Here is a 14,411-nt window from a genome sequence, read left to right as displayed (position 1 = left end):
CTATTTTTAGCCTGAACTGATTTTGTGTGATCATATCTGTCTGTGGCAAAAACACAGTATCAGACTCACCCTTACGAAAGTTATGACTTTCTGTAACTTTTTCCAGGACTTGTTCTGCCCTTTTAACCCTGGAAGAATGGTGCGATAAATTCTGAATTCTCCTGCTATAAACCAAAGGAAGAAATGTCCCAGCTGAAAATGAGAGCTAGACAGCAGGACTCTCTCATAGCTTACCCCATCTTCTTGATGAAGACACCTGACTTACCTGTCCTTGCTGTGTGACGGCATCGGACCCACCGCAGAACCATGTAACTGGATTAATCTGATGCCAACGAGGCTGGTAGCTCGCTGGAGGCAGGGAACGGACAAGGGGCAGGGGAAAAAACCTGAGTGATTCTTAGGGGTTCATATAGAACTCAGCTTAAAAGCTCTTTTATTTAAACAAGTTGCCACTGCTAACAACATTATGTCCTTCTCTTGTCTTATTTTAAAAGAAGTGCTTCCTTTAGGGCTAATTAAGCTGATGAATAACACTTCCAAAGATTGAGCAGTTTAACTGATCACAATGCAGTGATGCTGGGGACCCTGGAGAGGACCAATTGCTGCTGTGCACAGCTGGGAAAATTACTGTGCCCCCTCTGTATCAGGACACGGAACGAGAGAAAAATAATACCTCATTAATCTTCCTAACGAACCTCTTCCAAACAAGATAATACACAATTTTATGGGACACATGGGGTTGCTGTGGAGATTTTCTAAGCTGCCTACCAAACTGCAAATGGAAGCGCACAAAACCAAAAGCCAGCTGACAGCAGTAACATGGCAAACCTACCTGCGGTCTTCCCCTCCTTCGAGTTAGCAACACCACCTCAGAACCAGGGATGGGATAGACATGCCTGTGGAGAGGTATGTTTAGCTTTCATGATTACTGGATAGAGGATGCAGCCCAAGCAGCACAAACTGATAAATGGGAGAAATAAAGCGTTCTGAGTCAGGAGCTGGGGTACCTGTACTGGCACTGGGCATCTCCGGAAAAATCTCTTTGCTCCTCTGGTCATGCTGCTGCTCACCAGCTGAGCACGGCTGTCCTTGACCACCTCTGGAACGTGAGAGCAAAAGGTACTGAAACAATCCTGCCTATGCTTCACTTTTCTACATAGAAGGAAGATGGTGCCTTACATCCTCCCTAGGCATGAGACACAGACTCTGTTTAAAATTTGAAATTAATTACTCTAGATGTAGTACTGTTAATCTCACAACATCACAATCATCTTCTTAATGTTCACAATTCAAGACTGAGGTCCCAACCTTTAACGGTATTTGTATGTTTATTACTTGCTCAATAGGACTTATCATTATCTTTGAAGATTTGGATTTAAGTGTGTTGCAGTCCCTAATAGGAAAATGCTTCACCACAGTACAGAGGTACACTGACTCTTTAAATCTTCTACGGGCTTTCAGTGGAATCCCAGATCTATAGTGTTTCAGAGTCCATCTGGTACCTTTCCTACTTTGTTACTGAGTTTTGGGAAAATTCCGATAAAAATCTCAATACTAAATGGTACAGCAAATCCTCAGGCATCCATGGTTTTTTGTATTTCTAAATAAATAACATTATTAACGCAAGTATCCTTAGGAAAAAGAAGCCATCAGGCAATATCTGCATGGGAATTTCCTTCCTAGACAAAACCAGGAACCTTTATCACTGAAGGCTCTGATGTGTGCAAATAGAACTTTTTTTTGGCAGGTCCATTAGATATTTTAAGAGTGAACGTGAGTGCCTTGGCAGGGCAGGTATACATTTAAAGGTTTAAAGTCACAGTTCCTCTTGATGCAGGCCACGTAATGCTCCATAGTCTGCAGCTTTGGGACAGCCTTATTCCTATTCCACAGGCAACAGCACTGAGCAATCACAGATGGTGGTACAGCAGTTCACGAGACACTCATGGATTTCTCATAGTCCATTGTGACCCTAAATCATACAAATTCACATTTGCATGTTAAGCTTTTTTACAGCCTAGGTAGTCTCACAGGACTAAATAAGGATAAAGCGACATCAAGTTGTGTTTCTTTTTTCTTTTTCCATAATGGAAATATAGCTATTATCAGACCAACATGACATTAAGTAAATGATACTATTGCAAATATCCACCAATTTCCATAATGTTTCAATGCCGTATTTCCATAATTTCATACACTCCTCTCTTTCCTTTTTATTTAATGTTTTTTCTTTCAGACAAGAGCTCAGAGCCCATGATCATTTGTGTGTGCCAGAGACATCAGTGAATGCAGAGAGGAGGTGGGAAACCCCACCTTTGAGTTTCCTGCGATCCAGAGGCTTTATCTTTAAATCCAAACTTGAGGCAGCTTTGCTGAACTCATCTACCAGCTGCTCATCTGCGTGTGCCAAAGCACTGACCATTTCTGTAATTTAGTGTAGCCTGAGAATTATTCCATTCTGTGCATTTCCGATTTACGTATGCACTTCAGCAGAGCTATCAGAGCCCAGGGAAAGCCCCATATGGCAACCCAGAACCCTTTATTTAAGGAAGCTCACCAGGGCCACAAGGCGTGTGGAGCTGCCTCTGCTCGTCTGGAGCTGCTCTCGCTGCTTGCCTTGCACCAGGCTTGTGTGGCTCTGACCATGCCTGGGAGAGCAAGGGAACATCATGCTCCTCCTGCAAGGTCTTGGGCAATATGGGGAGAATCCTGCCTTTAGCAGAGATCGCAGAAATATGTGACAACCATTTCACAGTAGTCTGAGTGTTATCAGAGCCACTCAGACTTCACACAGTGCATCTTATGGAAACTCCTAAAGAGCAGCCAAAATCTTTGTTCCATACACGAATCTCTTAACCATGAGCTCCCTTCCACAGTGTTCTTTGAAGGGTTAAGACAATGAATGAAGTTACCACTTCTTTTGCCTATGAACACAGTATTGAAAGCAGTAGCTTTGAAAAGCACTTCGAAAAGAGTTGAAACTGAAGCCTGCTTCTTGTTCAGTCTTTCATTTCTTTAAAATTGCTTTCCAACATGAGAAAGGTCCACAGAGACAAAGCTCTTCCTCTTTTCTACGACACTGCACTCCTTGGACACAGAGCACTGCAGAGACCGAGGATGGTGGGAAACTCAGCTCTGGGTTGGCGTTGATTTTCTAGCCCCCAAATGGCATCACCAGTCACTGATATCTAGCATTAATGAATTAAGTTTATCTTTGTTTGTTTCAATACTGTCACCCCCCTCCTACCTCTCCCCTAACATAATCTTGTTATCTTTGGATCTTGCATGGTTTTTTAATTATCATTATTATTTATATAGCACGATACATGCAGACAAATTTAATCATGTTGTTTACATGAGCTAACCTGATAGACTAATGGAGAAATTATGTATTTTGTTCCCACTGTTGGCACAAATGCAATTTCTTTCCTCACTCTCATTAACACAGTTGGTTTTGTAAAAGTCTGATGGTGCTGGAGGAGGAAGTGTTTCCTTCAAAGGAGGTAAACCATAAACAAACAAAAGTTCCTCCCACCCTAATAGCTCGGGCAAAAGTCATGCAGAAAGGCAAAAAGAAATTACTGAACATACACAAAAATTATGAAACCAAATCCTTCTGCAACATAAAGAAAAGAACAGTAAAAAGAGGTGATGGCCAGAATAGTATTCATCAGTGTATGAGATGGAAGAGCACACAAAAGCAATCTAGAGGATAGGTTAGAAAAAAAACCTAAAGGTTTTAAACAAAATATAAACCTACACCCCAGAATAGGCAAGGAAAGAAAAGGAAAAGAGCAAAACTTAAGTTATTCTTGCTGACTTAGAAAGTCATATGAAAGGTCTCTTGCTGCTTGAACAGATGGGTCTAAAATTGTTCTCTGTCAGCAGAAACATCACAGACTGTATTTGCCTGGAAGGGACAAACCCTGGCTGAGAGGTGTAAAAGGAGAAATGCCACACCAGTACTTAGATTGAGCACGCCTCTGTGCAGGCAGAGTGCAGCTGATGTGCCTTATGCAGAGACACTTTATCTCTCCTTCCCCTTTTCTGGCCAACCCTTGTACAATTTATCAGTTACTTCTGCTGATGCACAGATTCAAGGAACACTGGAGCCAAAAATTAAGTAGAACAAAGACCCCTCCCCTAATCTTCCAGCTCATTTTTTGAAAATATCTTACAATTTTCTATGTAAAAGGTGTATTCAGCCATCAGAAAAGGAAGAGCAGATTCTGACCATGTGTGGGGTCAGCACTGACTTTCAGAACAGCCCTGGCCACTCCAGTGGCTGGCAGCCAGGGCCATCTAGTGCTCAGTGGTGGCTACCATGCAAACATCTCCTGCGGAAAAAATTGGCTCCACCTCTCAAGATTTGTACCTCTATGCTGTATACTGTGGACTTGAAGATACCCTTGATAAATACTTATGTTTCTGTATATTTACATTTTCCTTGGAAATCTTTCAGTTTGAGGCACTTTAAATCAATTCTCTGGTGGAACATCAAGAGGAGGTTTTGCCTAGCTTGTAAAACTGAGTACAGAAACCAAACTGTTCTGAAATTGCCCATGCAGAAAATCTCATTAGAGCACATCTTTCCAAAAGTACAAGGTATCTACCAAGCTTCATCCTTTTATTTTCTGTACAGCAATGGAATAATTAGGCAGTTCTGGTGGTTCCCTAGAAAGAGAAGAGATACATGGCTACTGTGACACAAATAAAGATGACTAAAACATAGCTGCAACTGGAAAACAAATCCTTGTTCAGGTACATCTTTAACCTGATGCCAGTAACAATGGGTATCATCACACATAGGTACTGAAGACTTTAAAAGGAGACATATCAATTCAGTGAATGAATTCACATCAACACACTTGGACACATTTGAAATCAAGAAAAATTTAGCCAAGTATTGGCTGTTACTGTTGCGAGCAGCTGACTTCACTCCTGCATCTCTTGAGGGACAGCAGAATCCCAGTAAGTTTATGGAATAAATTGCATTAGATGATGAACAATTGAATGAAAAAAAGGCTGAAACACCTTTCTCAATAGGTATTTTAAAAGTTTTTGTGTATCAGAGATGATTTCACCTCCTCTGAACCCAGGGAAAGCTGTGCAGGTGTGACAGCAATCATCCTCACATTCTGTCTACAGATGCGGTCAGGACATTGCTGACCAATGCACATTGAACGAAACTACACCATGCCTTGACATATGCTTGCCAACATATCTCTGCAGCCAGCACAGTGAGCCCCACTGCCAACAGACCCCGGGGTTCCACACATACACAGCCGTTGCATACAGCATCTACCACTCACCCACCAAAGTCTCAATCAAAACTCTGCATGTCCGAAGGGGGTCATACAGCCAGCCAGTGACCTGCTCACCTGTGGCAATCCCTTCCCAAGAAACAGCTACTCCCTTGCCAGCTTCTCACTCATCATTCTTGGGAGAACTACAAAATACCTCTGAAGAGCAAAAATTTGTAAATTACACCGGGTACTAAAAATTAGAGTCAATCCCACATGGCCTTCTACAGAAGACACCACCAGCCACCCCCCCGCCCCTCCCCAAGTGTTTTCTGCCTGCCTGTCCCTCTGTCTTGCAGGGACACAACCCTACTACCTCTCATTTTGCTGACACCCTCCCCTGTTCCTCAGGTGTCAGCCTTACTTTTATCTTGTAATACCTCGGAAAATAAGTAGTTCAGGGCAACTATTCCAAACCTTTACTTACCTTGAAGTTTGTTTCAGTTTCACCCCTGAAGGCAGGCTTTTGTGTCTGAACGCTTGTCTGGTTTTGCCATCTAAATGAGTTGATCTACAGACTTGTCCTTAAGCCATTTGCTCACCATGGTTAAAACCAGCCTCATTTTTGCAGTCTCTCTTCATCCAGTTCTGTGGTTTCCATGATATCCCTGCAAACACATCAGAGAGTGTTCACATATACACCCTATGAGGCGTTTTCTACGTAACAATCATCTTTCTGGTCTGCCTCAGTGATGGACTGGCACACTGGCAGAGGTTAGTTTGAAGCATTAAGGAAAAAGCATTGCAAATGCAGTCAAAGGAAACCCCTTTCCAGTGAGAACGTATTATAAGAACACATATGGAATTAGGATGCTGATTACATATTTAAGACAAGTGTAATTTTGCAGAATTTGTATGTGGTACCATAAAATATAGTTCGGGAAAAAGAAATCTAAATTCATAGCTCCCCCGTTCAGACAAAGGCTAGCTGGCTGGCAGCAGTGGATTGTAATTTTCTTTCCCTGAAGAGTCTCCAGCTCTTTCTGATAAGAATGCGATGGAACCAAGCAGTCAGATTTTTATAAGCCAAGAAGAATATTTCTTTGGTGACTGATAGACCTAGCTCTAGGTATTTATATTTTTAAAAAGCAGAAAAAAAATCCAGCTTTTGTTTGTTTGTTTTATAAAAATTACCATCTCTACAACAAAGCTAATCATAATGGCATGAGGGGACAGAACCCAGTTTGAAAGAGCAGGCAGGCAGCAGGCAAGCCCCGACCTGGAGACAACAGCTGTCCAAAAATTATACAGAACTTGCAAGGGATAGGTCAGCTTTGCATCCCAAGTTTATATAAGCTGGGCAATATTAGAAGCAGCAGGTGACAGAGAATAGCTTTTTGTTATCTGTTGGATTACCATGCTCAGGTGGATCATGTAATGCAAGTTCCCTGAGTGGCTCTAATTAGGCACCCATTGTTTACCACATCTTTCAATTTTGCAAGGGCAAAGGCACAGGCAGTTTGCTCATGGGGCACAAATTGCCTCTGTTGTTCCGATGAGCCCTCTGGGGACTATGCCCAGGGGATGCTGCAAATCTCTGGCACAGTGTGCCTCCGTACAGGAGGAGAACAACGATTTTGTAAGGTGGCAATTGAGAAGAAATCTAACTACGTGAATACCTGGTAGGGCTCTTCATTAGGTGTATGTTCATTTTGTCAGTGCCTGTGCCAGCATTCCATTACTAATACAGGCCTTAAAACCAGGAGAGCATCACTTCAGGGATAATGAAATTTCATGAGGAGGAAGAATATTGACTTTAAAGGCCTAAAGCCACCAAGACACTGTTTTCAGACCAACTGTGACTCACCTGCTTTGTGGAAATCCAGGTTATGATTTCCAATCCCAATGTTTGACAACCCTGATTATGTTGATTTAATTTTGTCACATTTCTGCAATTTTCTGGTATTAGATTATATTTTTAAAAATAGAGAGACATAAAGAGAGAGGGTTGCCTCCCTGAAACCACATGGAATGGAAGACTTCTGCCTAATGGCTTTTAATCCAAGCCTATGTAAATTTTAGACTGGATGATCTATGACATAGTGAGATCTGTCAAGCACAAGTCATCACACTGTAACTGAAATGTGAATAGACACTCACATTATTGAGCATGCAGCAGATAGATATTGCTATTAGAGAAGAAAGGGGAGAGGTGAAAAAAATGTCCCGTTCCATGGTGAGCAGTGGTAACATTTCATTGCAATGTGAGTAAGAATCATTGTGCACTTTAATCAGAGCAGCATCTCCCATTCTGAGAGCAGGTAACCACAGCACAGAGGCTGCAAAGTGACTGGTACTCTTCTGTGTATCTATTGAGAATTGCCTGGTAGTGCTGAGAGCAGAAACACGTGTGGAGGGCTGAGGGGAGAAGGCGGCAGATACTGTTTGGGAGTATCTTCTTCTGGTTAGTACTTTAGCACCTCATACCTCGCGTGACAAATGGCATTCATTTCGCTTCCCTTCTTGGGAAGCTGTCCTATCCATTCTGCCTGCATTGAAAATCCAAGCACACAGTTCAGATCATGCTTTCCAGTCTTCTGCAGCCCATCTCTCTCCCTCCAAACTGTTCCACAGCACTGGCTCAGTGTCTTTGCCTTCTACAGAGAATTTACCCTGCAGAAATATGTAGCAGTAATAATTTATTTCCAAAAAACCTGGCAACTCTGGCATAACATTTAGAACAAATTAAGCTGTAATACCAATTCCTCTTTTTGTTTGTTTTTTTTTAATTTATTTTCCTTCTTTATGGGTCTGTTTAATTCTCCTCCTCCTCTGTTGTTTTTGGGGTTTTTTTCTGTGCTGTTGTCATTCTCACCTTTTCATTCCAGTGAAAATGAAATGAGAAAGGGAAGAGGCTATTTGTCTATGCTTCAGTTTTAGACTTTGAAGACACACACACGTATACAGATCTGAACATTCAGGTTGAAGGAGAGTTCATTGCTGTGGAATAAGCGCCAGCACTTAATGCTCAAGACATGCAAAGCTGCCTGGTCCCTTCTCAGGCGGCTCTGAAAACAGCCTTGCTCTGCAAGGGTACATAAAGTGGTGGAGTTAATGCACAAACCTGGTCTTGCAGGAGGCACACCTGATTTCTGTAACCGAGGACTAACTGTCCTTTTACCCTCTACCATTGATTCTATTAGAGATGAACCTGTGTAAGAGACAGATACATAAAATATGACTTTATAATAAAATATGCAGGGACTATAAAGTCCGCAAATACTTAGCACTCTCCAGAAGTGATCTGACAAGATTAAACTTCTTGTTATGCTATTCCCTAGCTAACAGTCCACTTAATATTTGACTAAGCATTATTAAGAATCAAAGACAACCAGAAAATAGTCCCTAATTCACTTCAGAAAGAATGAGACCGTATTCAGATTGACTTGCACTTATTTCAAAGCTCCTGTCCCCCAGCTTCATCAAAGAGATATTTAATCTTTTACACCATCATTTATTCATGCTGCTAGCACATACAGGAAGCTGGAGCTAAGGGAAGGAGCCAGTGGCATGTACAATGCTCATTATCAGATGGATGACTTTCAAATCCTATTACTGAGCGTGAGGCTCCAGCTAGTGAAAGCAGTCATTTTTCTCTCAGGGTCTCCAAAAATCATCTTTAAACCAATAAATAAGTGACAGACACCCTCAGCTTACTGCCTGAATGTATATAATTAGCAAAATTTCTTACATAGAGCGAAATAACCCAGCAGCTCTAAGAGCAGGCTCGCCCTTCCTTGCACACCACAGGTCCTGGGCAGGAGGAAAGGAGAACTCCATGAAAAGCGAGTGATGCTCCAGGCAAGAGGTGGTCCATGGAAGAGGTCTGCATGAGAGACCCTTTGCCGCAGCGTGCCGCCTCAAGGCCGGCAGCCCTTGGGTGTGAGGATGAAATTCAGACTGACCCCCTGGCTGGGGCACTGCGGTGCTGGGGGTGGGCTGGCCATGGCTGCCCCCTGGCAGAGGGCAGGGATAGAGCTACGCACACTGCCAGACCCTGGGTAATCCCCCATGCCCAGTGCTTGCTGTCCAGACAGATGGAGTTCAGTCCCAAGCACCCCTAAAGGTAACGAACTTCAGTTCCTATTACTTAAACTGAACAGAATTATAGTTTTTGTCCAGCTCCAACTGATGCTGCCACAGCAGGTCATCGCCAGCTTTCCTGAAAGCAGCCCTACTCCTGCCCCTTTTACCTTCAGCCTCTATAGACTTAGACTATAAACAAACTGCTAAAACATCTCAGTCTCTGATTTAAGCAACTTGGAGATTAACTTTTGTGCCAATTCAGTTCAAAATAATTTTTCTTACCCACTAAACCAAAATAAAAATGTCATGCTGGAAGCTAGAAGCAGTATTTCAATATTTCCTAAATGAGATATGCCCGATGGAGCCAGCACACAAAGGCAAACACCCCCTGTTACCTTCCTCAGTCACCACCATGCAAGCTGTGGACCTCGGAGGTTCCCCTGTGCCACACACCCCCGCGGGGCTGCAAGCTCGTGGGCGGCCCACCAGGGGAAATGCCAGAAAAACAAAATTTTGCAGGACGGACATATTTTCATGACACCTTTCTGTTTCTGGTAACTGGCGCATTCCAATGAAATCAATTTTGCCATGAAGTTCTTGACCTGCTCTATCCACAAGCAGACATAATCTGTTGGAAGAATAAAATCTATCGCAAAATCAATACTACATTTTTCTGCACTTAGTTTATCTCTTTCATTGATTACACCACTAAAAATGGTTGAGGCACAGCTACAAGAAAAGATCTAAACATTGAAGAAGTTAGAAATCCATGTAATAAAGGCAAATGTTCCATATCCTCAGCTGCTGGATGTCAAACTGTATGTTTTTGTAAAAGCCCTAAAATTAACTAAAATGTTAAGGCCTGGGGATTTTTTTTGATTTGTGGGTTTTGTTTTGTTTTTTAATGCAGTACAAAACCCTGATTTTAGTTGTATTATATTATATGTATTATATGCAGATACTCCATACACATTAAGCAAGCTAAAACACATTTTATCATTTTATAATTAATCAGCAGCCAAAATTCCACAGATTAAAACAATTTTGAATAAAGCCTAGTTTACAGGATTAGATGATTATAATATCTGCACACAGAGAACGCCAAACTTTCTATGACTTCATACAGAAGGGTGGGGAAAATCCAATTTAAAACTGCTTTGCCAGAAAAACTAAAAGCATTGCAATTGCATTACAAGAAGCAAGAAGTATTAGTCTTTCAACACCTAAATGAGCTGTTATCTGTAAAACTAGCACAGAAAGGTATTTTTGGAATTACTATATTGAAAGCTAAAAGTTCCAGAGACAGTTTAGTAAAGAAGAAAAATAAACAAATAAACAAATAAATCACTGTATATTTACAGCAAAGCTTGCAGTGCACATAAGTCTCTTTTGGATGTTTGCTCAGTTCACACCTGAAAACCCTGCCTTTTGAGGTTATTTTTCTAACAGTCCAGAACAAAGAAAGCTGCAACAAGTAACTAGGAGCACTGGTTTGACTGTGCTCATTAGTCCTAAGGGAGGAAAAAATACCTCCCTGTTTGCAAGCCCAAATGGCAGCTGCCTGACAAACCTGCTTTACTCTGCCTGCAGTCAGCTCCCAAAAAGATTCTCCAAGTTTCCCAATATATGTAATCAGTCATGCAAGCTCTCTTGAAAGGAAAGACAGGCAGACATCATCCCTGTGTGACCCTATATACCTTTTTTCATATTTTTAAATTAACATGAGATTCGGTTCAGTATGTAGGTGATACAAAGATCACAAGTACTCCTGGAATCACCACTGCCTCTCTGGCTGAAGCTCTCTTGAAGGCTTACTAAATTACCCTAACACTAATAAGCAAAATAAAAGCTCATTAAAGTAACCACAGATTTTGCAAAGCAATCTGCATAAAGTCCTCAACACAAATTCCTGCTTCAGTAAACACAGCTAAGCATTCTGGATTAGATTTATTCTATGTTCTATCACCATAATCACAGTTACATGGCTGCAATCTGCCACAACAATAATATTCTGGGGTGGGGAATCTATGTATCTGCAAGTTTCATAATTGCCTTTTTATTGCACTCCTGGAGTTTTTAGAATTTCTAAAAAAAAATGATATTAAAATAACGTTCATAGAGAATATTAATCGGTTACAGCAGAGCAATCAGGGTAGGTAGCTGCCTTGAAGCATACCACAGAGCATTCAAATTGAAGACGGCATTTGCACGGCTGACAACGCTGTAAAACCAGGCACCAAATCACCCCATCAGTCACACAAAACGCAGCTCTGAACCTCTTCCATGGCATATAACTCCACAGAGCCACATATAAGACTTCACTGTAAACAAAGGTATAAACATAACCATTTTATCACAATTTCAGCTTCATGAAATCATTTATCTTTGTTGAGTCTCTGTAATTACCTCTCAGTTGCCAAAAGCACATCACAGTACGATCAGCAGTACAGCACACACTAAGCACTGCTTGCAGACACAGCGCCTAATTTCTCTGGTTAGAAATTCCAAACATGGCACAAAAAGCACTGCCGGGCTTTTCTTTTCTTGAAAGACAGACCAAACTGCTCGCAATTCAAATGAAGAGTTCTAATCCCCTCTAAAAATACTGACAGTTTTTAGGTTCATTAAGCTCTCCCTGCTATAATTAAAGGTTGTTGTTTTCTGCTAGCAAAAACTATGTCAAAAGAAAAGACCAAAGAAAATTTTCTAAGACTAGTCGGTGAGAATGAAAATACTGAGAAATTCCACTTCTCTAAAAGTGAAAACATTCAAACAGCAGAAGAGATTGCACAGCAGACCTAAGAGGTTTGGCATCTTTTTTATAATTGGAGAAAGAGGAGACCATAAACCTGGAGAAATATCAGCTGCATAGATTATAAACTTCTCTGTGTCTTCTTCCATTTCCTAACACAGTGAATAGCAGGCACATACATCAATATAAATCAGCGCTATATATCTGTTAAGGTAAACATCTACTGTAAATGTACTGTGACAGTCACAGCCTTTGACTTTGGGATTTCAAACATTTCAGCTGCTGTAGACCTGCAATTCTTCATTCATTTATTTCTGACCAAAAAATCCACCCCACCCTGAACATACTTTCTCAAGAGGGTCTTAATATTCGTACCAATTAATGCATGAATTCGAGCAGGTGAGTTGCTTCTCCTTCCTCCTGAGGATGATATATTCAATTACCGCCAGCAGATGTAAGCAAGCAGGGGAGCAAACCACTTTTTTTTTATTATTTCTCCTCCATGCATTGCTGAGTATTTTCAACTCATTTTTATGCAGAGGTTTTGGTGTTAAAAAAAGCTATTCACTCCCATCCGATGCAATACACTGTGCATCTTAAAAAATAATTTAAATTGTGCTGAAATGTTTCTGTCTCCAATAACCTAGTGAGTGATGCCAGCCTATGCTTTGGACATCTGTTATTGCAGGGAGGCCTGTGCAGGGAGATGGAGCATTCAGAGCACGCATCATGCCAGGTCATGCGCAAGAATGTTTCAAAACATCAGGTGTAATTTGCACGAATGAGGATCCTTGGGAGTTTAGTGTCTGATCTAAGAGCAGCTAAACGATTATCAAAACATAATAGCCGGTCTTTAAAGTTTCTGGTGTTTAGAATAACACTGGAATCCACCACCAAGCTTGGTCAAGTTCAGGAGCCGGTGGAGCTCCCTATCTCAATGAAGGAATTTTGCCTCTCGGAGATGACGTGTTGTTCTCTTGAACCCAAACAGAGCTAAGTCACGCGTACACTGAATGCATATAGACTTTTGTACATGAAGACCCTTGGGCAGCCTTGTGCCTTGAAGAACTTCCTACTTGTGTTTAATGACATAATTTAACCCCTCATGCCAAGCTCCCTGGTCCTAGTCTATGTCAAAGTGAATATAGTGAACTTGCATGGACCCAAACTCAGAAAACTATGCTATGAGCTTCACCCAGGGCTGATGGAAGTCAGAAGCAGCCTTTCCCTTTCCCCCAGAGACTATGACAGACACGGAGCAGTCTGGGCCGTAGGGGACCTCAGGAAGTCTCTTCTCCAGCCTTCTGCTCAAAGAAGGGTCACCGTTTGGTTCTGGCCAGGCTGCTTACAGCAATTGGAAAGCCACCAAGAGCAGAGGCTCCAGAAGCCCCCTGGGCCAGTGCTCAGTCATCCTCACAGTCAGAATCTGATCCTCTAGAACCCCCGCTCCTCCACTTTATGGCTGTCATCTGTCCTTCTCCTTCTGTGTACCCACCTGAGCAAGTCCCTAACTTCATCGTCTTTGACCTCCTCACCGTTACTGGAAGGCTGCTGCTAGATGCCCTTGAAGCTCTTTCCTCTCCAGGCTAAAAAAGCTCAATTCCCTCAGCCTCTCCTCGCAGGAGAAGTGCTCCAATTGCCTGGGAACACTGGCATATGCACAGCTTATTACATTTCTGATTTGCTTTCCTAATAATCTGTTGCTCAGCCAACTTCATTCTATAGTCTTACAACTTAGAGGTGGTGGAGCATGCTAACACTTTATTTTCTTGCCTTTTTTGAAAAATCAACAAGGTCCCACTGTGGTGATTGCATAAATTACCATATCTTCATGGAAAATGTTTCAGAGAGTTATTTCAAAGTGACAGGTTCTGGGCTTTCCAGAAATCTGCACCAATATATTTCTCTATGCCCTGAATGGGATGGGGTCATATGCGTAGCTGATGTAAGCTGTCATAGCACCATTACTCTTATAGAATTTCATTATTCTTTACTCCAGCTAAGGATTAGACCAACAGTTTCTCGTAGGAGGCTAGACAGCATTTCAAATCACAGTCTTGTTATTTTGGCAGCTTATCTCTGTGTACAGAAACCAATTATTGCTGGAATGCATTCATTTCTTGTTCAGCTTTATTTTAAAGATTTAGCAACCCTTTTTTTCCACTGCTGTTCCTAGACTACTTAAAGAACACCACAGCAGAATAACCAGAAGGGATCATGCTGGTAAAGAAAAAATGGTGGGTATTTTCTTTTGAGCATTAGCACACAGAAATCCTTACTTAAATGCCTAAGGATTCAGAAGTCATCTGCTAACATGCACTAAACAGGAA

The sequence above is a fragment of the Falco peregrinus genome, chromosome 8 (assembly GCF_023634155.1).
Source record: "Falco peregrinus isolate bFalPer1 chromosome 8, bFalPer1.pri, whole genome shotgun sequence".
Classification (NCBI taxonomy): Eukaryota; Metazoa; Chordata; class Aves; order Falconiformes; family Falconidae; genus Falco; species Falco peregrinus.
Note: the sequence above shows the minus strand (reverse complement) of the source record.